We start from the raw sequence: 22,500 nt of genomic DNA, 5'->3' as shown, positions 1-22,500 counted from the left end.
GATCTGGCAGTGTTTCTACAGTTGGAGGCCCTTCCTAATGCCAACCACTTTGTGAGTGTAGTGGGTACTTTTTACATGCCACCGGCACAGGTGCCAGGGGAGGCTGGCAACGGCCACGATCGGTTGGTGCTTTTTATGTGCTACCGGCATGGAGGCCAGTTGGGGCAGCGCTGGCAACAACCACGTTCGGACAGTTCTTTTACATGTCACCGGCACTGAAGGTAAAACCTTAGGTTACTAAGAAATTCAGTGAGGAATGAAAGTAAAACATATTTTTATTATCATCACCAAATTATCTGTACTCAGGTTCTATGTCTGTCTCTCTTTCTTTTTCTCTCCCACATCCTATCCAAACATATGACATCTCTCTTGTCCATGCCCTGTCAACCTCCCATTTCTGCCATTGCCTTATCTCTTGTCCCACCATACACTCTTGCATCTCTCCACCACCTACATAATCCTAGCTTCTGTGCCCCCCCCCCCCACACTCACTTTTACTCACCTCATACCTTGAGGGTGCCATGTGAACACTTCATCACCACTGTTGATCTCTTTAGAGATACTACTAATTCATTCTCACTCTCTCTCCCCTTAATGTGAATAGCCATGCAGCTCCTCTGCAACAAGAACCTGCTCTTTCTCACCCTTCCTCTCACACCTTAACCCTTTAGCATTCAGATTATTCTGTCGAATTTATTCCTTATTAATTCACATTGATAATTGTTTTGAATTAATCATGCGTTATCTTGTAACTTTGAGATTTCAATGTTGCAACTGTATATTTTTAGAATGACATTGTCGGGTAGATAGATGTAAGAGACTAGAGTTTGACTGTTTGAACATAAACCAGGTAAAATATTGGGGCTAAATCTGGCATAAAGACCCCTGCCCTGCCCCACTTCCTTAGGTTTTGTAATCTTGCAAGCTGCATGGCAACCTATTTCTTTACTACCCACAAGGGGCTAAACATAGAGGGGACAAACAAGGACAGACAAACGGATTAAGTCGATTACATCGACCCCATTGCGTAACTGGTACTTAATTTATTGACCCTGAAAGGATGAAAGGCAAAGTCGACCTCGGCGAAATTTGAACTCAGAATGTAACGGCAGACAAAATACCTATTTCTTTCCTACCCACAAGGGGCTAAACACAGAGAGGACAAACAAGGACAGACAAATGGATTAAGTCGATTACATTGACCCCTGTGCATAAATGGTACTTAATTTATCGACCCCGAAAGGATGAAAGGCAAAGTCGACCTCGGCGGAATTTGAACTCAGAACGTAATGGCAGACGAAATACGGCTACGCATTTCTCCCGGCGTGCTAACATTTCTGCCAGCTTGCCTGCAAGCTGTATGGTAACCTCACTAGTACTGGTGGCACAAAAAAAACAAAAAAAAACAAGTACCCAGTACACAGTAATGTGGTTGGTATTAGGAAGAGCATCCAGACATGGAAACCATGCCAAAGCAGACACTGGGACCATTGGATATTTCTCAAACTGTCCAACCTATTCCAGCATGGATTATGGATGTTAAATGATGATGATGATAATGATGACTCTTATCTCCACCAGCCATCTCCCATTCAGTCATCTCACCACCTTTCATCATTCATCTCTATCATTCATCTCTATCATTCATCTCCCTATCTCTCATTCATCTTAGTGTCTCTATGAAAACAGTGGTTAGTGGTGAACTTGATACAACATGTGTGACAGTATGATGTATACATTAACTTACAATCAATTATTTTAAAAAAGATAGGCTTTTTAATTAACTGCAAAAGACATCCATGAATAGACCTGTGGTGTTTGAAATAGGATCTGATATGCTTCTATCATATCAGATCCTATTTCAAAACTTGCTCGCGTGGTGATGCAAAATTGTAACTCTAGGAGAAATTGGAAGGGCTGCTTTTACTGTGGCTGCTAATTAACTGTTGAAATACACTGCTTTTGTTTCAGTTAATTTCAAAAAAATAATTTTGTCATTATTAAGCTGGTATTTGGAACATAGATTAACATGAAATTTTTCAAGGAAGGTTGTAATTTAGATCAATTTAAAACAGAGACATTTATATCATTAGAACCAGGGATAGTCTCAGTTGGGTTGGTATCAAAAAAGATTTTAAAAACAAATGAATAAACTGCTGATTCGAAAACTGATTCGTTAATTGGCAATCAATGCAATGTTATATGCCTCTTATAGTAAAAAGTTACCTACAATAGAGTGGAGGTGCAATGGCCCAGTGGTTAGGGTAGCAGACTCGCGGACTTAGGATAGTGGTTTCGATTTCCAGACCGGGCGTTGTGTGTGTTTATTGAGCGAAAATACCTAAAAGCTCCACGAGGCTCCAGCAGAGGATGGTGGTGAACCCTGCTGTACTCTTTCGCCCCAACTTTCTCTCGCTCTTTCTTCCTGTTTCTGTTGTACCTGTATTTCAAAAGGGCCAGCCTTGTCACACTCTGTGTCATGCTGAATCTCCCCGAGAACTACGTTAAGGGTACTCGTGACTGTGGAGTGCTCAGCCTCTTGCACGTTAATTTCACGAGCAGGCTGTTCCACTGATCGGATCAACTGGAACCCTCGTTGTCGTAACCGACAGAGTGCCAACAAAAACCTACAATAGATCAATATCTTAAGCAGGGGACAGATATGTCTCTCAGCTATCCACCATTACAAAAACCTGGAGAGAAACACCAGCTAACCCATGAACATCACAGCAGCTTATTGAGCTATTTTTTTCTTTTTCGGTGTTTGAATTATCATATGATTTTGAATGCAGTGTTAGCCTACGAATTATTTTAGTGTGTTGTATTTGTTATGAAGTGCTATGAATAACTGAATGAGTGAATGAGTGAATTAATGATCTTTATAGAGAACTGTGTGTGCTGTAAAGCAACATCAGAAAATATTGGCTTGTAGCGTGATAGAGAAAGATAAAATTATAATTTTGTTTGTGTCCACCAACTGATGTGAATGATTCTGTGAGTCACAGAAGAAAGGTCAAATAAAATAAGAAGCTACGAGATGTAACAAATCATTTGAATTAGACATGTTTTGTTATTCAAGTGACCTAAACCAGTCAGCAATGACATAGTCTTTACAACAAAACTAAAAAAGAATTCTAATCATCTGAGCTGAGTTAATAATAATAATAATAATAATAATAATAATAATAATAATAATAAATGCCCTGATGCAGTACCAGGCAGTGGCTCTCATGGCTGCTGATCTTAACTGATTGGAAGTGTTGTCATGTACATTGTTTTGTCTTGGTATAAAAGATGGGCTACAGCAAATATTCTGCTCAATACCACAGATTTGCTTGTCAGTTGCTTGACCTTAACCAGTTGACCATGTCCTTTAGTGGCTGACGATATGTGCATCTCTGATCATGAGCAGAAGTAGTGGGGGAGCATCATAGCTGTGTGTTGAAAGGAACTTTTAGAGGTTTGGATATTTCACCTTTGGAAACATGGGTGGGTTGTTCAACATCCTTAAACAACCCTTATTCAGGGACCTTTTGAGTAGGATGGGCCCCACCTGCAAGGTCATGTGCTGTTTATTTTGATATGAGATCACCCTGCCGTGCACATATGGTTGTGATGCATGTGCCTGGTGTACCCTTATCAGACGGGTAGTCATGATGGGTATACTGGGCTTTGTATATTTTACCCCAGTGTCACTTTGATGGCATGCACTGTTCTCTCACTCAATTATAATAATAATAATAATAATAATAATAATAATTATTATTATTATTATTATTATTATTATTATTATTATTATTATAATGGATTATTTGACCAAATGATGAGAAAGTTCAGTAAAGATATTGGAATGCAGTTTGAGATAAATAAGAGTTCAGCTCTAATTATGAAAAGCAGTTGGATGGTAGGCACTAAAGGCAGGAAATTACCACAAGACAACATCATTAGATCACTGTGGAATAATTAGGGATACAAACACCAAGGAGTGCTGCAAGACAATAGGATCGTGGAAAGAATGAGTGAGAGAGAAAATCACTAAAGAGTATGAAAGGATAATTTGGAAGGTGCCTGGAACAAAATTAAATGGTGGGAATATCATTAAAATAATAAATACTCTGCTCCCTTCCTGGAATGGACAAAGGTCAAGTTACAGAGTCTGGATAGAAGAACTAGAAAGCTGCTCACAATGCACACCATCCTAAGAGTAATTCCAACAGACTATACCTACCAAGAAAAGAAGGCAACAGAGGACTACTAAACACAAAAGACACTATTGATGCTGCAATACTGGGTCTGAAAAATTATGTTGTACAAAGTAAAAAGAAAGAGTACTATTGGCAGCCAGAAGTACCCAAAAACTGAAACAGTAGGAGACTTCAAAGAGGAAAGGAAAAACAACAGAATAAGCAAGTGGAAAGAAATGGAATTTCAAGGCTAATTTATGCAGTGAACTGAGAATGTTTGAAGTAAAGAACGTTGGCTATGGTTGATGGATGGGCACTCGAAATGAGAGACCAAAACATTAATTATAGCTGTTCAGGGACAAGACAATAGAACAAATCTGATAAAGGTAAAGATTGTCAAAACTCAGTCAGACAGCAAATATAGAATCAGTAGGAAAGGAGATGAAAGTATCAACCACCAGTTTGTGCAGTATGTGTGAGTGTGTGTGTGTGTGTGTGTGTGTGTTTGTACCCTTATCTAGTCGTGTGATAGTTACAAATGAGCATCATCATTATACAAGCAAGGTTTTACATTTTTAATTCTCTGTGTAAAACCTGAATTATTACCTTACTTGGAATCAGATGAATGTTGACAGCAGGAAGGGCACCTAGCTGTAGGAAATTTGCCTCAAATTCTGTCTGACCCATGCAAGCATGGAAAAGTGGGCAGTGAATCTTACTATTTAGAAAGGTCTCAGAATTCCTCAAGAGGTAACAAAACAATTCTAATAATATACAGTAAAACACTTCAGCTAGATGAACCATATCTCTTCAGGGACTATTTTTTTTTAACAATAGCTGCCATCAGCTCTATTCTAACCAAGTATCTCACACTATTATAATTACAATTCTTTATTCAAAATGCTTATTCTACTGCAAAATTTCCTCCAGAGAATGTGATAAATCAATATTCCAAGACTGTCAGTGGAGTTGATATTAAAAGAACCAATACACATTAATCATTTATGTGACGCTGTACCTAATATAAATGTCACTGCATTTTAAACTCACAAAAATATACAATTCAAGCAGAATATTCTGATGAAGTTAAACACATTGTAAAAATGGAGAAGCAGGCAATTTAAGAAATTCAAAGTTTTGATTGGTCCAACCAGTCAGTGTCTATATCTGGACACAGTATGTCTACATACTAGAGATATTCTGATATGCTATATGTTACTATACAGTAGATACATATTGTATGTTATTTTAGATGTACAGGCATGATATATATTATATAATAAATAAATTGTACATTATGCTAAATATACCATGTTATATTAAATATACTATATATTAAATATACTATATATATATATATATATATATATTATTATGTCTGGGGAGAGTCATTCTGTTTTAATGCCTTATTAACACACTCACCGGGTTGATTTCCACTCATTTACTTGTGAATATGTGTTTGAGTGTGCGCATGCACACATGAGTACATGTGTATGTGTGTGTGCATGTGAACGTATGTGTGTTTGAGTGTGCATGCACACATGAGAATGTGTGTGTGTGTGTGTATGTACGCATGTGCATGTGAATGTATGTGTGTTTGAGTGTGCATGCACACAAGAGAATGTGTGTGTGTTTTTGCACGCATGCGCATGTAAATGTATGTGTGTTTGAATGTTCATGAGTACATGTGTATGTGTGTGTACATGTGAATGTATGTGTGTTTGAGTGTGCATGCACACATGAGAATGGGTGTGTGTGTGTGAATGTAAGTATGTCTTCTGCTGTTTTACTTGTAATCATGCCGATTGTAGACAAAGTGCTGGAAGTGAAGGTAAACATTCGGGAGTGATGCACCAGAAGTGAGAGAGGAAGTGACATCAGGTAACAAAACGGCGGAACTCAAACAAAGAACAGACATGTGGACAGAATCTGTGTGTATCGTATATTCTGGTCAAGAAATCAGATTAGTGAGTGTCTCAGAGCTTTGAGTAGTTTCCTTTTCAGAGCCATTTCTGAGCTCAAGGTAAGAACCTTAGTTACTGTTCTTCAAACTACAATCCTTGGACTGGAGACCTATTCTGAATTCTTGCAGCAGAGTAAATTCATTTAAAGGCACCAACATGGTTTAGCATCACCATCAGCTGTTCAAGAATTTGGACCTGGAGATCACCATTTCCAGTGACTTTGAGGGCCACCTCCCAGTGGTGTCGGGCGTCAACGAAGAGCCCTTGACTACAACAAGACGACCAAAGTTTTTCTTTTTTTTTCCAAGGTCTGGGGTCTCCCGCCCCTAAGCCTTAGACCATCACCTAATCACCATTACCCATCTTGTTGCTTAACAACAACAACAACAACAGCATCACCATCAGGACCTTGTTCATTTTTGAATGGCAAACGGAATTCTAGCAACTGTCTGGCGATGATTCCATTATACACTGTTTGCAGTATAATGTCACTGTATAAATAATATCGAAGGAAATTAATCCACAGCAAGCGTGATCAATCAAAGGACAGGTATATAATTACATTCTTTTACATATCACAGAAGTATCACATCGACACACATGCACAGAAACACATGTGCAAACACATGGATAAAGACATGTAAACATGTATACATGCACATGTTTACATGCACTAAACATCTGGTCTTTCCCTACTTGTCTCTCCTGAGTATCTGATATTGAAGCACCTTGCACAGCAATCTGCTGCTATCTGTTTCTTAAATCTTTTGTCTGAAAATTTTCTCTTAATCCGATTAATGTTGCTATGGAAGTAAAATCAGATAAAAACAGGCTTAGAATATTTAAATTTTGTCAAAAAGTGAAGAAGCTACTTTGTCATGTGTTGAATTAACAATCACCGATACAGAAAGAAAGAGAGAAAGAATGAGAGAGAGAGAGAAAGAAAGAAAGATAGAGAGAAAGAGAGATGATTCTTCCAAGAATACAAACAATCTAAATATATATTACTATCTCAGTAACGAGGAATAGTTCTCTTTCTCTCTCCCTCATTCTCATACAACCATTCTTCAGTATTACTGTAGGTTTAAAGCTTCTATGAATTCAGATATTTGCACCAATTTAACTCTTGTTCATTGTATTTCTTTTGGAGAGAATCTACAACACAAGTCGAAGTACTGAACTGAAGAATTTTACAATATGTTTGTTTGTTGTTTGAAATCTGGCTAAGACAGGATGGAATAAAATGAAAACCAATAGCTGTTGTTGTTCCAAGTCAGCCCTGATTGTACAGACCTATGATCAAAGGTGTTCCAGCCATGACCACCCCATTAGCAACCCTGATAAACACTGGGGTAGATCTGTTCGACTATGCCCTTCAATACAGTACCCCAGTATGGTTGGAGTCCTATGAGAGAAACAAGTAAAAAAATAAAAGATAAATTAAAGCCTATTTTGTATCACCACAAATATGTAAATTTCTGCCTTGTTTTTTATATTACTTCATTGCACATAAAAGGCACCATTTGAGTGTGATCGTTAAAAGCGTCGCTTTACTGGCACTTGAGCCCTGTGCTAGTAGAATGTTAAGAGCACCATCCGAGCGTGATCGCTGCCAGAGCGGCTATCTGGCCTCCTTGCCGTTGGCATGTAAAAGGCACCATTCAAGCGTGATCATTACCAGCATCACCTTACTGGCACCTGTGCCGGTGGCATGCGTAAAAGATTATAGCGAGGTTGTTGCCAGTACCTCCTGACTGGCACGTAAAAAGCACCCACTACACTCTCAGAGTGGTTGGCGTTAGGAAGGGCATCCCGCTATAGAAATTCTGCCAGATCAAGATTGAAGCCTGGTGCAGCCATCTGGTTCACCAGACCTCAGTCAAATCGTCCAACCCATGCTAGCATGGAAAGCGGACGTTAAAAGATGATGATGATGATTAGGGGTGGGTGGGTGGGTTTGTGATGTCCACGTGCTATTAACGGGTGAACAAGCTCTAAAATGCCCTGTTCAACTATTTCCCATAACTTCACAACTGTTAGAACACAAATATGAATTGGCAGCTTATGAGACTCAAAATATGAAGGGTCTACAAATTCTTTTAGTTCAATATTGGCATTACAATTCAAACAAGATCATGACTTTTTGTCTCATGTAGCTTGCAGAAAAATGCTACATGGTGTTTTGAATGAATCTCCAGCTACTCTGGATGAACCTCTAGGCATTTTCAATGAACTTCTAAATGCTTTGGATGAACCATTAACAACACAACCAGTTTAACCTCACTACTGACCTTCAGTTCAAGTATATCCACAATCTACTTGGGGGCACCAAGTTCATTGCTATCTTTCCATTTCTTTGTTCTTTGGGTGGTTTGCAAAACCATGCTTCGTTAAGGTCAAGATCAAGAAACAATGGTTCGACAAGGAACATTTATATACTCTTTTACTCTTTTACTTGTTTCAGTCATTTGACTAAGGCCATGCTGGAGCACCGCCTTTAGTGGAAGAAATCAATCCCAGGACATATTCTTTGTAAGCCTAAGACTTATTCTATCGATCTCTTTTGCTGAACCACTAAGTTACAGGGATGTAAACACACCAGCATCAGTTGTCAAGCGATTTTGGGGGGACAAATACAGACACACACACACACACACACATGTATACATATATACGACGGGCTTCTTTCAGTTTCTGTCTACCAAATCCACTCACAAGGTTTTGGTCGGCCCGAGGCTATAGTAGAAGACACTTGCCCAAGGTGCCACACAGCGGGACTGAACCCAGAACCATGTGGTTGGTAAGCAAGAAGCTTGAAATTTATATTGTGGAAGAAGGAAGAAGATGCATAAAATATACATATTTAATTTTTCTGCTTACATATTATAATGATATAAAAATTTCAATACGAAATCCTTTGTAGTATTGTTTCATTCTTATAAGAAATCATTAGCATAACATAACCCAAAGTGCATGAATTAAAATAAATTAAGCATTTCACAAAGCAAGACATTTTTTATTGATGGAAAATAATTACAGACATTCATGGAATGTGATTATTATTTTTTTTTTTTTTGCTTTTTTTCTTCATAGCGCATTAATAGTTTAGCAATGGAAAAAAAAAAGCAAAAAACAAGAAAGTGATAGTCTTAATATAATTCTGATAAACTGTGTCATGAACTGACCAGACTGGCGGCCGTGAGTTTATATGATGTCAAGTTGCCAAGTGTTGGATGGGTGAGCTTGACCTTTGATGAAAACGAAACAAAAGCCGTCAGACAAGCACAGTAGGAAGACAAGGCTGTAATGCCTTGACATATGAGTTAATTAGCTCCCGGCAACCGCTTGTAAAGTGGAAACTCGTAAAGCAGAGCAATAATTTCCCATAGTAGAAGTGTTATAAATCGTAATTCATTCCCAGAAAAATATTTTACCAATAAAATTTTATAAATAAATGGTAATAAAACAATGTAAACAATATTTTATGTAAAAAAGAATGTCAAGATCATCTTTATATATAAAAGGGAGGTTGTGTGTTGTCTGTCTCCTACGATTTAGATTCCTAACTACTCCCACATTTTGCGGTGCAGTTTAACCAAAAGCAGGTATCTTATAGTCGTGATTCATATCGAGCCCTTCTGGGTATTAGCGCGCGTCTACGATGAGTCTACGATTTAAAAAAAAATTTACCATAAATTTTTCCCATTTTTTAATGCATTTTTGGCATATATAAGGGAAGTAACTCTCTAAAAATTTATTTTTAAATCTCAGAACGTAAAAAGCTACAGTAACACCCCCCCCCTTTGTGGTTAGCCATATTGAGATGGCTATTATACTTTACATCTCTAAAAATGCTTATATAGTTATTTCCCTTACAAACCTGAGCAACGCCGGGCGATACTGCTAGTTTATAATAAAAAAAATATCGTTATTACCTCCGTCTTAACGAAGGAGGAGGTGTTGCTTTCAGTCATGCTTGTTTGTTTGTTTGTCCGTGGACAAGATATCTCAAGAACCACTGGATGGATTCAGATGAAACTTTCAGGGATGTTTGGCCTCGTGACTGGCACAGACCGATTAGATTTTGGGATCGATCCAATACTGGACAAGGATTCTGGATTATTTTTCCAGTTTTTTTACTTAACTTTTGAGAGTGGTTAGGTTCATTTTTAGTATTCTCATTTGTGAGAGCAGTCAAGTTTATATATGTATATATATATATATATATATATATATACACACACACACACACACACACATATATATATATAATATATATATATATATATATATATATATATATATATATATATATATATATATATCTATACAATATGTTACATTACTCGGTAGTCAAGATAAAACTCTGAGTTTCAGATGCCGAAGTGGAAATCCACAACACCATCTCTTCGGTTATCTGGCTATTTGAAAACGTTATGAAAAAATACCGTTAAAAATGAAGGGAAATTACTCTGTTGTAACTCTGCTTTGCCTGCGTACTTATACATCGCTCGCATTTTTCGTCATAAAAATTATATAAAAATACATAAAAATATATAAAAATATATAAAAATATATAAAATCTTCTTGGGACATAACACAGAAAGCATGTTCTATCCGTTTTCTTTAGGGGACCAAAAACGTAACAGAAATTTAGTCACATGTGGGCATGATCCGAAAAGCTCTGTCCTTGTATTTAGACATGTGGTAGGGTCTAAGCTGCTTTTCCAGATAAGCCATCTCTCCATGTCGCATAAACCGCACCTTCCGCTGCCGTTAGTATAGGGCTTACATCTGGCCAAAATCTTCCATTGTATGTTATAATCGACACCTTTATCTCTTAAAGACCAAATATGATTGGATAATTGTGTCGCTTTTCTTTTGTTCCAGTGCCTAAAGCTCAAAGTGTGGTTATTGAACCTGGCCTTGAAATTACCCTCTGTCAGGCCCACGTATTTCTTCGTCGAAACTGTGTCTTTAGTGGTTATAGAGTTTACGGTAGCTTCATATATGATGGTCTTGGACATGCAAGCTCCATTTAGCGGGCACAAATCTTTATTCCTGCATGAACAGCTGTTTTCTTCTTGTGTTTTTTGTATGTTATGATTGATTATGTTTTTAAAATTGGTAGTTGAACTAAAACTAATTTTTAAATTGTGTCTATTAAAGAGTTTCCTATAAGCATGGTTAACTGGAAAATGTCTATCTATCAGTGCTAGGAAATATTTACCTATATTGAAGGCCACCTCGGTGAGTAAGGGGGCGTAAACCAGATGACCTTCCTATTTCTATTATTCTTTTCCTTATTGTTGGGCTGGTGATAGGTGTATATTTTATTTTTCGCTAAAACCACTATCTTTTAAAGCTTTATTATAAACTGGGGACGCTATTGAAGATGTCCTCATTAGATGAGAGGCTAGAAATCCTCTTACTAATATTTTTAACTAAATTTTTGAATACTATAGGGGGATGGCATGAACCTAACCTACATTAATATAACTTAGTCTATCATTGGGCTTCCTATAAGGCTTATAAATATTATTATTAAGATCTAAGGAAACGTCTAAGAAATTGACAACCGTCAGGTTAGTGTCTATAGTTATACTAAGTCCGAAGTGTTCATTAACTGGATAGTATCCTTCCTAAAACGATCTTGTGCTGGTCCATCATCTTTGTAGATCGCCATCTACAAAGATGATGCCCTCGCCTTAACAGCTAATACAAATGGACCAGCACAAGATCGTTTTAGGAAGGATACTATCCAGTTAATGAAAACTTCGGACTTAGTATAACTATAGACACTAACCTGACGGTTGTCAATTTCTTAGACGTTTCCTTAGATCTTAATAATAATATTTATAAGCCTTATAGGAAGCCCAATGATAGACTAAGTTATATTAATGTAGGTTCATGCCATCCCCCTATAGTATTCAAAAATTTAGTTAAAAATATTAGTAAGAGGATTTCTAGCCTCTCATCTAATGAGGACATCTTCAATAGCGTTGCCCCAGTTTATAATAAAGCTTTAAAAGATAGTGGTTTTAGCGAAAAAATAAAATATACACCTATCACCAGCCCAACAATAAGGAAAAGGAATAATAGAAATAGGAAGGTCATCTGGTTTACGCCCCCTTACTCACCCGAGGTGGCCTTCAATATAGGTAAATATTTCCTAGCACTGATAGATAGACATTTTCCAGTTAACCATGCTTATAGGAAACTCTTAATAGACACAATTTAAAATAGTTTTAGTTCAACTACCAATTTTAAAAACATAATCAATCATAACATACAAAAAACACAAGAAGAAAACAGCTGTTCATGCAGAATAAAGAATTGTGCCCGCTAAATGGAGCTTGCATGTCCAAGACCATCATATATGAAGCTACCGTAAACTCTATAACACTAAAGACACCGTTTCGACGAAGAGAATACGTGGGCCTGACAGAGGGTAATTTCAAGGCCAGGTTCAATAACCACACTTTGAGCTTTAGGCACTGGAACAAAGAAAGAAAAGCGACACAATTATCCAATCATATTTGGTCTTTAAGAGATAAAGTGTCGATTATAACATACAATGGAAGATTTTGGCCAGATGTAAGCCCTATACTAACGGCAGCGGAAGGGCGGTTTATGCGACATGGAGAGATGGCTTATCTGGAAAAGCAGCTTAGACCCTACCACATGTCTAAATACAAGGACAGAGCTTTTCGGATCATGCCCACATGTGACTAAATTTCTGTTACGTTTTTGGTCCCCTAAAGAAAACGGATAGAACATGCTTTCTGTGTTATGTCCCAAGAAGATTTTATATATTTTTATATATTTTTATATATTTTTATGTATTTTTATATAATTTTTATGACGAAAAATGCGAGCGATGTATAAGTACGCAGGCAAAGCAGAGTTACAACAGAGTAATTTCCCTTCATTTTTAACGGTATTTTTTCATAACGTTTTCAAATAGCCAGATAACCGAAGAGATGGTGTTGTGGATTTCCACTTCGGCATCTGAAACTCAGAGTTTTATCTTGACTACCGAGTAATGTAACATATTGTATAGATAAATTTCCTCTATTTACATAATATTGAGGTCTCTTTCTTTCTTTTGTTATCTTACCGTTTTATCAATATATATATATATATATATATATAATATATATATATATATATATACACATATTTATATATATATTTCTATATAATCTAAGTGATTAATGTGGAAGAGAGAATGTACTGGAAGCTTTATTTAGGGCGACAGTTGTTTTGGCTTTACTTCTGCACTGCTCCCTAGTGGGTAGGGAATGATGTAATGGAACTGAGTGCACCCCACAGCACAGAAGAAACCTCCTCAGATCACATATCTATTTACACATATATTTATGTACATATATGGATGTGCATGTTCGTGCATGCGTGCGTGTGTGTGTATACACACATATATATATATATAGTTTGAGTCTTGAAGACAAAGTTGTAAAGGCCTAAGTCAACCTTGATTAAGCAGACCTTTGATCAAGAAGATCCAAAGTAACACTCCCTTTTACTCTTTTACTCTTTTACTTGTTTCAGTCATTTGACTGTGGCCATACTGGAGCACCGCCTTTAGTTGACCAAATCGCCCCCAGGACTTATTCTTTGTAAGCCTAGTACTTATTCTATCGGTCTCTTTTGCCGAACTGCTAAGTTACAGGGACATAAACACACCAACATCAGTTATCAAGCAATGTTGGGGGGGCAAATACAAACACACACACACACATATATATATGTGTGTGTGTACATATATACAACAGGCTTCTTTCAGTTTCCGTCTACCAAATCCACTCACATGGCTTTGGTCGGCCCGAGGCTATAGTAGAAGACACTTGCCCAAGATGCCATGCAGTGGAACTGAACCCAGAACTATGTGGTTGGTAAGCAAGCTACTTACCACACAGCCACTTCTACACCTATCTCATAATTTTTTATTTTCTTTGTTGTTGTACAGGGAAACCAGAAACATAGCTAGTATTTTCATCCTTTTGGCTATTGTATACTGTGAACTGAAGATATAACAGCAATTTCTAGCAGGCCAGATGACCACATAGAGGCTTTCTCACTGACTCATTAGGTAACTAATGGAAAAAAAAATCAGGTGAAGCTTAGTTGCTGAGATTATAAGATAGCATTTGTTAAGAGGGTTATACTAGGATTAACTAGACATTACATCCCTCAATATAATAAAGTAATTGTATATATTTATATTTTATTGTCATGTCTAGGGAAGGGATTAGCTATAAGGATTGGGTGCCAGGAATGAAGTGGAGTTACTGGAATATAGATTAATAAAAGCAGCAAATGAATGACCACCAGTTTAGGAAACTCTAGAGTTCCAAACCAGCTGCAAAAGCTAATGAAAAAAATATGAAGGATTGAAATCTCTCTCTATATATATAAAGCTGAAGTTGTCTGTGTATGGCAGGTTTGGTAGCCTTCAACTAACACTATCTCCTCCAAGACCCTGCGGTGCAAGTTGACCAAAATTGAGAGTATGATAGAAGAAAGCTTGCTCTTCCTTCCGTAGAAGGAAAAAATTCAAATCAGACCATGTTAACACCAAAAATTATTTACATCAAAAAGGTGCTTTTTTTCTATGAAAATCCCTATTTTTTACGATTTTTTGACTGCTGTGTCGCCATTTTTCGGTATATTTCAACCAGAAAAATGTTCACTTAAAGAGAATAACAAGCTACATAATGCAAAATATTTACTTTTCAAAAATGTCAATTCTAAAGGGTCGAAACAAACCCAAGTAATGCCGGGTGATACTGCTAGTAAAAAGATAAAACTGGAACATAGTCATGTATTTAATGAAGCACAAGGAAAAGAAAAACTGTTTTTTCATGCATTCATGTCTGAGGTCTGACAATTGACTTGGAAGACACCGACTAGATTATCCACCATCTTTCCTACAACAACCTTGGGCACCTTTTTGAATTTCCTATGCCTAACACTCGTGGCTATACTTACAAAATCAGAAAAAAAACAAAACAATGTAGTACTCATGACTTTCAGAAACATTTCTCCACACTTAGAATTTCTGAAGCAAGTAATAATCTACCCTCATCTGTAGTTAGCTGATAGCATTATCTGTATCCTTCAGAATGTCTATGCTTTCTAAAATTTCCCAGCAGTACATTTGATGTTCCCCTACATTTTTTTAAAGACTTCTCTTTTCCCGTGCATTATTCTCTGTACTGTCCACGCACCTTTTGTCACTTTTTCTGATGAGTTATAGTACACCTGAGTACTGTATACAATAACTCTGTGTGTGTGTGTGTGTGTGTGTGTGTGTGTGTGTGTGTGTGTCATTATCATCATCATTTTAATGTGCACTTTTCCATGTTTGCAGGGGTCAGAAGGAATTAGCTGAAGCAGATTTTCTATGGTTGGTTACCTTTCTCATAACTGACCCTCACCTGTTTCCAAGCAAGGTAATGTTTCCTCATGGCTGACAACTGGAAATGAAAATCCTCACCAGTTTGATGATGATGATGATGATGCTCATGTACAACCATCACAATTTGTCTGGACAAGAGGATACCCCCAACCACGCACACACATTTCAGTTTCCATCAACCAAATCCCCTCACAAGTCTTTGGTTGCCTCGGGGCCATAGTAGAAGACACATGCCATGGTGCTATAAAGTGGGGCTGAACCCAAGAGCATGTGGCGAGCTGGCAGAAACGTTAGCACGGCGGGCGAAATGCGTAGCCGTATTTCGACTGCCACTACGTTCTGAGTTCAAATTCCGCCATGGTCGGCTTTGCCTTTCATCCTTTCGGGGTCGATTAAATAAGTACCAGTTACGCACTGGGGTCGATATAATCAACTTAATCCATTTGTCTGTCCTTGTTTGTCCCCTCTATGTTTAGCCCCTTGTGGGTAATAAAGAAATAAGAGTATGTGGTTGGGAAGCAAGCATCTTAACCTCACATTTATGGCCCTACCTAGTGGATGCCTGTACTTATACACACACACACACACATATATGTATGTGTGTATAAACATATATATATACGTATGTGTGTGTGTTTGTGTGTGTGTGTGTGCACGTGTGTGTGTGTGTGCACGTGTGTGTGTGTGTGTGTTTGTAAATGTATTGATGACGATGATTGCAATTATGATGATTCAGATAATTATATAGAATTAAAGCAGAAAATAAATGATACAGAAAGTAAAAGTAAAAAGCTTTTGAATAAAACAAAAATCAATACAGGAAGAGAGAGAAAGAGGTAGAGAGAGAGAGAGAGAGAGAGAGAGAGAGAGAGAGAGAGAAGAGAGAGAGAGGAGTGTAGGAGAATGATATGTAAAATGAAAGGCAGAAACAGTGTCAAGCAAATATAAACCTTTATAAACAAACAGTTTAGTGCATTGTTAGAAAGCTCTGGTGAAGTGAGGTGAAAAAAAGAACGCTTCAACATTCACCATGCTTAGCATCAAATAGATACCTGCTGATGTATTTGTAAACGAAGTGAGGCAATTATACACAGGATCAAGTTACTGTTTGCATTTTGACTCACTTAAATCACGTTAAGTCAGGTTACAACAGAACGAGAGAGAGAGAGAGAGATTGGGAGAGTCTCCAGGTGTAAGCAACAAACTCAGGTGTTACCTGCTCTTATAACCTTCAGAACTTCAGAAGGAAACGTTTTTTTTCACAAGTTGGATGCATTATCTGAAGACTTTTATTAAATAAATATTCTTTCTTATGTATAACAATAGTTACTATAAGATGCTCACACCTGATGCTTTACAGTGGCTGAGTGGTTAAGAGACTGGCTCACTAGCAACAAAAGCACAAGTTCAAAATTTGTTACAAATCCACCTGGTCTTTGGGTATCTTTAGTAAAGTCCACTCTGCTGCAAAATGGAGGCACGTTGCTTAGTGGTTAGGGTGTTGGACTCATGCTCATATGATTGTGGTTTTGATTCCTGGACTGGATGATGCATTGTTTTCTTGAGCAAGAGTATTTTAAACTCTTTTTTTTTTTTTACTTGTTTCAGTCATTTGACTGTGGCCATGCTGGAGCACCGCCTTTTAGTCGAGCAAATCGACCCCAGGACTTATTCTTTGTAAGCCTAGTACTTATTCTATTGGTCGCTTTTGCCGAACCGCTAAGTTACAGGGATGTAAACACACCAGCATCGGTTGTCAAGCAATGTTGGCGGGACAAACACATACACACACACACACACACCACACACACACACATATATACGACGGGCTTCTTTCAGTTTCCGTCTACCAAATCCACTCACAAGGCTTTGCTCGGCCCGAGGCTATAGTAGAAGACACTTGCCCAAGGTGCACGCAGTGGGACTGAACCCAGAACCATGTGGTTGGGTAAGCAAGCTACTTATAACACAGTCCTGTGCCATGGGCATTTTTCTTGAGAAGTGTGCCACATAAGTCATTATTAGCATCAGGTGGGTCGTATGACTAAAATAATTCAAGGTAATTTTTCATTAAGTATGCCATTCAGAAAGTTAACAATTTGCCCGCCCAAGAGTATTTTAAAACATGTATTACAATTTATAGTGACTGGTAGTTTAGAAGAGGTACATTACATGATGCAAAATGTCTCTATGTGGTTGTTTGACTTGCTAGAAATAGCAGGCAAATCTTCTTGAAATCACACTCACAATCTTTGAGAAAGACCCATTGGATGATGCGGTTCCAGGCTCTGTGCACATAGAAAAAAGATGCAATGATTTGGGCTGGAGTGCTTTTGATCATAGATTGCTTTATCAGGGTTTACCTAGAGCTAATTAACAACAATAAAGGTAGCAACAAAGCTAAGATACTGGACTTCTGATCACAAGATCATGAGTTCAAAATTTGTTGAAATCATTGTGTCATAACAGGGACTTTAATCCTTGCATTATACGTAACTTAGAGTAACTAGAAGTTTAGACTAGGTACATTCATGAAATGCAATGGCTAGTTTGGTGTCTAGATGTGCATTTAGTCTGCCAAGGTTGGTTAGACTCTAAGCCAGGAGATGGAGAACTCTAATATAAAAGCCTGAGGTATGTTGTTTACTGCGTTTGTGGCAAACATTCACACCAAATTTCTGCTTTCAGCCTTCACCACTTAAAACAATTCATCTGTGCGGGTAATCTGGTGGTTATAATATTGGCTGTTAGACACTCATATGCCAAATGCCATGGGAGAATCCACAACATATATATATACGTTTACACACACACAACACACACACACACACACACACACAGAAAGGGTAAAGACCCCGCTTCAGTCATGACTGACCATGGGATTGCACCTAGAAAGTTACCCTATGAGGCACAAGTCCAGGCAAGGTTGTTGCAATCACCCATGCATACCAGCCTCCCCTCTCCACACCACTGATGTTATCCAAGGGAAAAGCAAAAGCCAATAAAGTTTAGCACCAATGATGTTGCAACTCATTTCTACAGCTGAGTGAACTGGAGCAATATGAAATAAAGTGTCTTGCTCAAGAACACAACACACAGCCTGGTCCAGGAATTGAACTCACTACCTCGTGATTGTGAGCCCAATACTCTAACCACTGAGTCATAATATTATATATATATATATATATATATATACATGATCATTGTCAGCGTCGCCTCACTGGCACATGAACAAAACATTCGAGCAAGGTTGTTGCTAGTGCCGGTGGACTGACTCCTGTGCAGGTGGCACATAAAAAACACCATTTTCGAGCGTGGCTGTTGCCAGCCTGGCCCTCGTGCCAGTGGTGCATTAAAAGCACCCTATACACTCTTGGAGTGGTTGGCGTTAGGAAGAGCATTGAGCTGTAGAAACTCTGCCAGATCAGATTGGAGCCTGGCACAGCCATCTGTTCGCCAGTCCTCAGTTAAATCGTCCAACCCATGCTAGCATGGAAAGCGGACGTTAAACGATGATGATGATGATGATGATATATATATATGTATGTATGTATGTATGTATGTATGTACAAAGATAAAGATGGCAAACTTCAGTGATAATGCCTCTTTACAGGTCAAATATGTTCCAAGCATATTTAAGGTGACCTAAAAGTTTGGTTATTTCACACAACTGTTTAGCATGCTCTCATATGTTTTATTCCAGCCTGGCACCCAAAGCATGCTACAGGTAGATAAATTTTACTGATTCCTTATAAGGAAATATCAATTTTCAATCAGTTTAGAGCTGTCTTGAAGAGAGCATAAAAAGCTTGAAATGCATATCCTATGAAGGAACTTTTGTGGTTTAACACTATTTGCTTAAAGTGGGAAATTATCTCCATTGCAAACCATAGTGGCAATACCTTTTTACAGGTCTTGTGAAAAAAACTTCTTTTACATATTAACAGTTGAGTGGCTGTGTGGTAAGTAGCTTGCTTACCAACCACATGGTTCAGGGTTTAGTCCCACTGCGTGGCATCTTGGGCAAGTGTCTTCTACTATAGCCTCAGGCCAACCAAAGCCTTGTGAGCGGATTTGGTAGACGGAAACTGAAAGAAGCCTGTCGTATATATGTATGTGTGTGTTTGTCCCCTCAACACTGCTTGACAACCGATGCTGGTGTGTTACGTCCCTGTAACTTAGCGGTTCAGCAAAAGAGATCGATAGAATAAGTCTTAGGCTTACAAAGAATATGTCCTGGGATTGATTTCTTCCACTAAAGGCAGTGCTCCAGCATGGCCTCAGTCAAATGACTGAAACAAGTAAAAGAGTAAAAGAGATCTAAAAGCTTGTTTATTTTGCACCATCACTGTGCATCTCTCATATAATAATAATATATGGAAGGAAGCACTCCGTCGGTTACGACGACGAGGGTTCCGGTTGATACGATCAACGGAACAGCTTGCTCGTGGAATTAACATGCAAGTGGCTGAGCATTCCACAGACATGCACCCCCTTAACGTAGTTCTCGGGGATATTCAGCGTGACACAGAGAGTGACAAGGCCGGCCCCTTTGAAATACAGGTACAACAGAAACAGGAAGAAAGAGTGAGAGAAAGTTGTGGTGAAAGAGTACAGCAGGGATCACCACCATCCCCTGCAGGAGCCTTGTGAAGCTTTAGGTGTTTTCGCTCAATAAACATTCACAATGCCCGGTCTGGGAATCGAAACCGCGATCCTACAACCACGAGTCCGCTGCCCTAACCACTGGGCCATTGCGCCTCCACATAATAATAATATATAGCTGATGGATGATGGACTATCCAATCGGTTTCAACATATGAGACTCTGACAACATGCTGTTGTCTTTGTCAGTCATAATGCTTATGTAGAATGTGACATTTAAGTCCCGTCAACGATTTTCAAAGAAAGCCACAGATGTTGCAAGTATGAGGATTACAGGTCAGTGCAGGTGGTATATTTGCAGCCACTTTTCTCCTTTGCCTTGCATCCTGAAGTCTGTTAATGCTTGTTGCAAAAAGCTTATATATATATATATAATATATATATATATATTTCTAAATAGTAAGAGATTACGCCAAATGCTTGCTCTCAGGTATTCAAAATAGGTTATTCAACAGTTATATATATATATATTATATATATATTATATATATATATATGTATGTATATATATATCATCATCATCATCATCGTTTAGCGTCTGCTTTCCATGCTGGCATGGGTTGGATGGTTCGACCGGGGTCTGGGAAGCCAGAAGGCTGCACCGGGCCCAGTCTGATCTGGCAATATTTCTACTGCTGGATGCCCTTCCTAACTCCGAGAGTGTAGTGGGTGCTTTTTATGTGCCCCTGGCACAGGTGCCAGACGAGGTTGGCAAATGGCCACGGTCGGATGGTGCTTTTTACATGCCACCAGCACAGAGGCCAGGCGAGGCTGGCAACGGCCATGATCAGATGGTGCTTTTTACATGCCACCGGCACGGAAGCCAGTTGGGGCATCGCTGGCACAGCCACATTCGGATGGAGATGGATATATATATATATATTATATATATATATGTATGTATATATGTATATATGAGGTGATATCAAAGATTTCCTGGACTAGTTATGTTTAATATAAAATAACTTATTTACCTAAGTTCTAACATTATCTCCTTCGAAATAGTCACCTTGTGCAGCAATATACCGGTGCCATCATTCCTGCCACTTTTGGAATCTGACCTGGAAATCATTTCCCATAAGCGAGTCAAAGACTTTCTGGAACTCACTCTTGAACTTGACAATGGTGTTAAAATGGCAACCTTTGAGCTGGATATTCATCTTGGGGAAGTGATGGAAGTCCACAGGTGCTAAATCTGGTGAATAATGTTGGTGCCAAAGTTATACCATGTTTTTGGTGAGAAACTCACAAGTGAGGAGAGCTTGGTGACAGGGAGCTTTGTCATTGAGAAGAATCCAAATGCTAGAATTACCTGCACTGACCCATAAAACATACATCGCCCTTTTCAAGCCTAACCAGGCTCATGGGCCCAGTTTTCTGGTTTCTGTGGCGCATGTGTTCCCCCCAGCTGGACGGGATGCCAGTCCATCACAGCATTACTCAAGAAACAGGAAGAGAGAGTGAGAGAAAGTTGTGGTGAAAGAGTACAACAGGGGCTACCACCAGCCCCTGCCAGGGCCTCATGGAGCTTTTAGGTGTTTTCGTTCAATAAACACACACAATGCCTGGTCTGGGAATCGAAACTGTGATCCTCCGACTGCGAGTCTGCTGCCCTAACCACTGGGCCATTGCACCTCCACGCACCGACCCATACGACAGATCATTGTTAACAACATTAACAATGTCCTTGATTGTCCTCCAACGATCCTCATCTACAAACTGATGAATTTTCTCCACATTTCTGTGGGGTAACACTTCTGGCAGGTCTTCCAAATCAATGATTGTCTTCCAGGGGTGTCCTTCTGCTTTTGAAGCTCACATGGCACTTGAAACATTGTGTACAACCCATTGCCTTGTTGCCGTAAGCTTGCTGACTCACGCTCATTGTCTTTGTAGCAGCCTTCCCAAGTTTAATGAATACGTTTGATCACAAAGAGATGAACTTCAAAACTTGCAAAGTCAACACAGCGATGTCATTTGGCACACTGACTCACAAAGGTCACTGCTAATTCTCACTGTGCATGCAGTTGTGTGCTGCCACCTGTTGGCATGCTACAGAACAAGTCGAGGAACTTTTTGATACCACCTTGCGTGTGTATATATATATCTATATATATATATATATATATATATATATATATATGTATATACACATATATGGATACATGCATCTACATATATATGTATGTGTATGTATGTATATGTATATATATATATATGGGTGTGTTTGTCGAGTGTGTGTGTG

The 22,500-nt window shown here is 38.5% G+C and overlaps 1 protein-coding gene and 1 long non-coding RNA gene across 2 annotated transcripts in view; one reads left to right on the top strand and one right to left on the bottom strand.

Moving 5' to 3' along the window:
• Window positions 1–22,500, bottom strand: part of LOC115217253 (calmodulin-lysine N-methyltransferase-like) — a 113,571-nt gene that overhangs the window by 58,432 nt on the left and 32,639 nt on the right. The window lies entirely within an intron of this gene.
• The window catches only part of LOC118765330, a 23,647-nt gene continuing 5,941 nt past the window's right edge, over window positions 4,795–22,500 (top strand). The window contains exons 1-2 of the long non-coding RNA XR_005001168.1: window positions 4,795–4,892; window positions 19,058–19,064. This is a non-coding gene — a long non-coding RNA (uncharacterized LOC118765330). The remainder of the gene's footprint in view (window positions 4,893–19,057; window positions 19,065–22,500) is intronic.

Source organism: Octopus sinensis, linkage group LG11 (genome assembly GCF_006345805.1).
Source record: "Octopus sinensis linkage group LG11, ASM634580v1, whole genome shotgun sequence".
NCBI lineage: Eukaryota > Metazoa > Mollusca > Cephalopoda > Octopoda > Octopodidae > Octopus > Octopus sinensis.
Note: the sequence above shows the minus strand (reverse complement) of the source record. Positions and strands in the feature narration are given on the sequence as shown.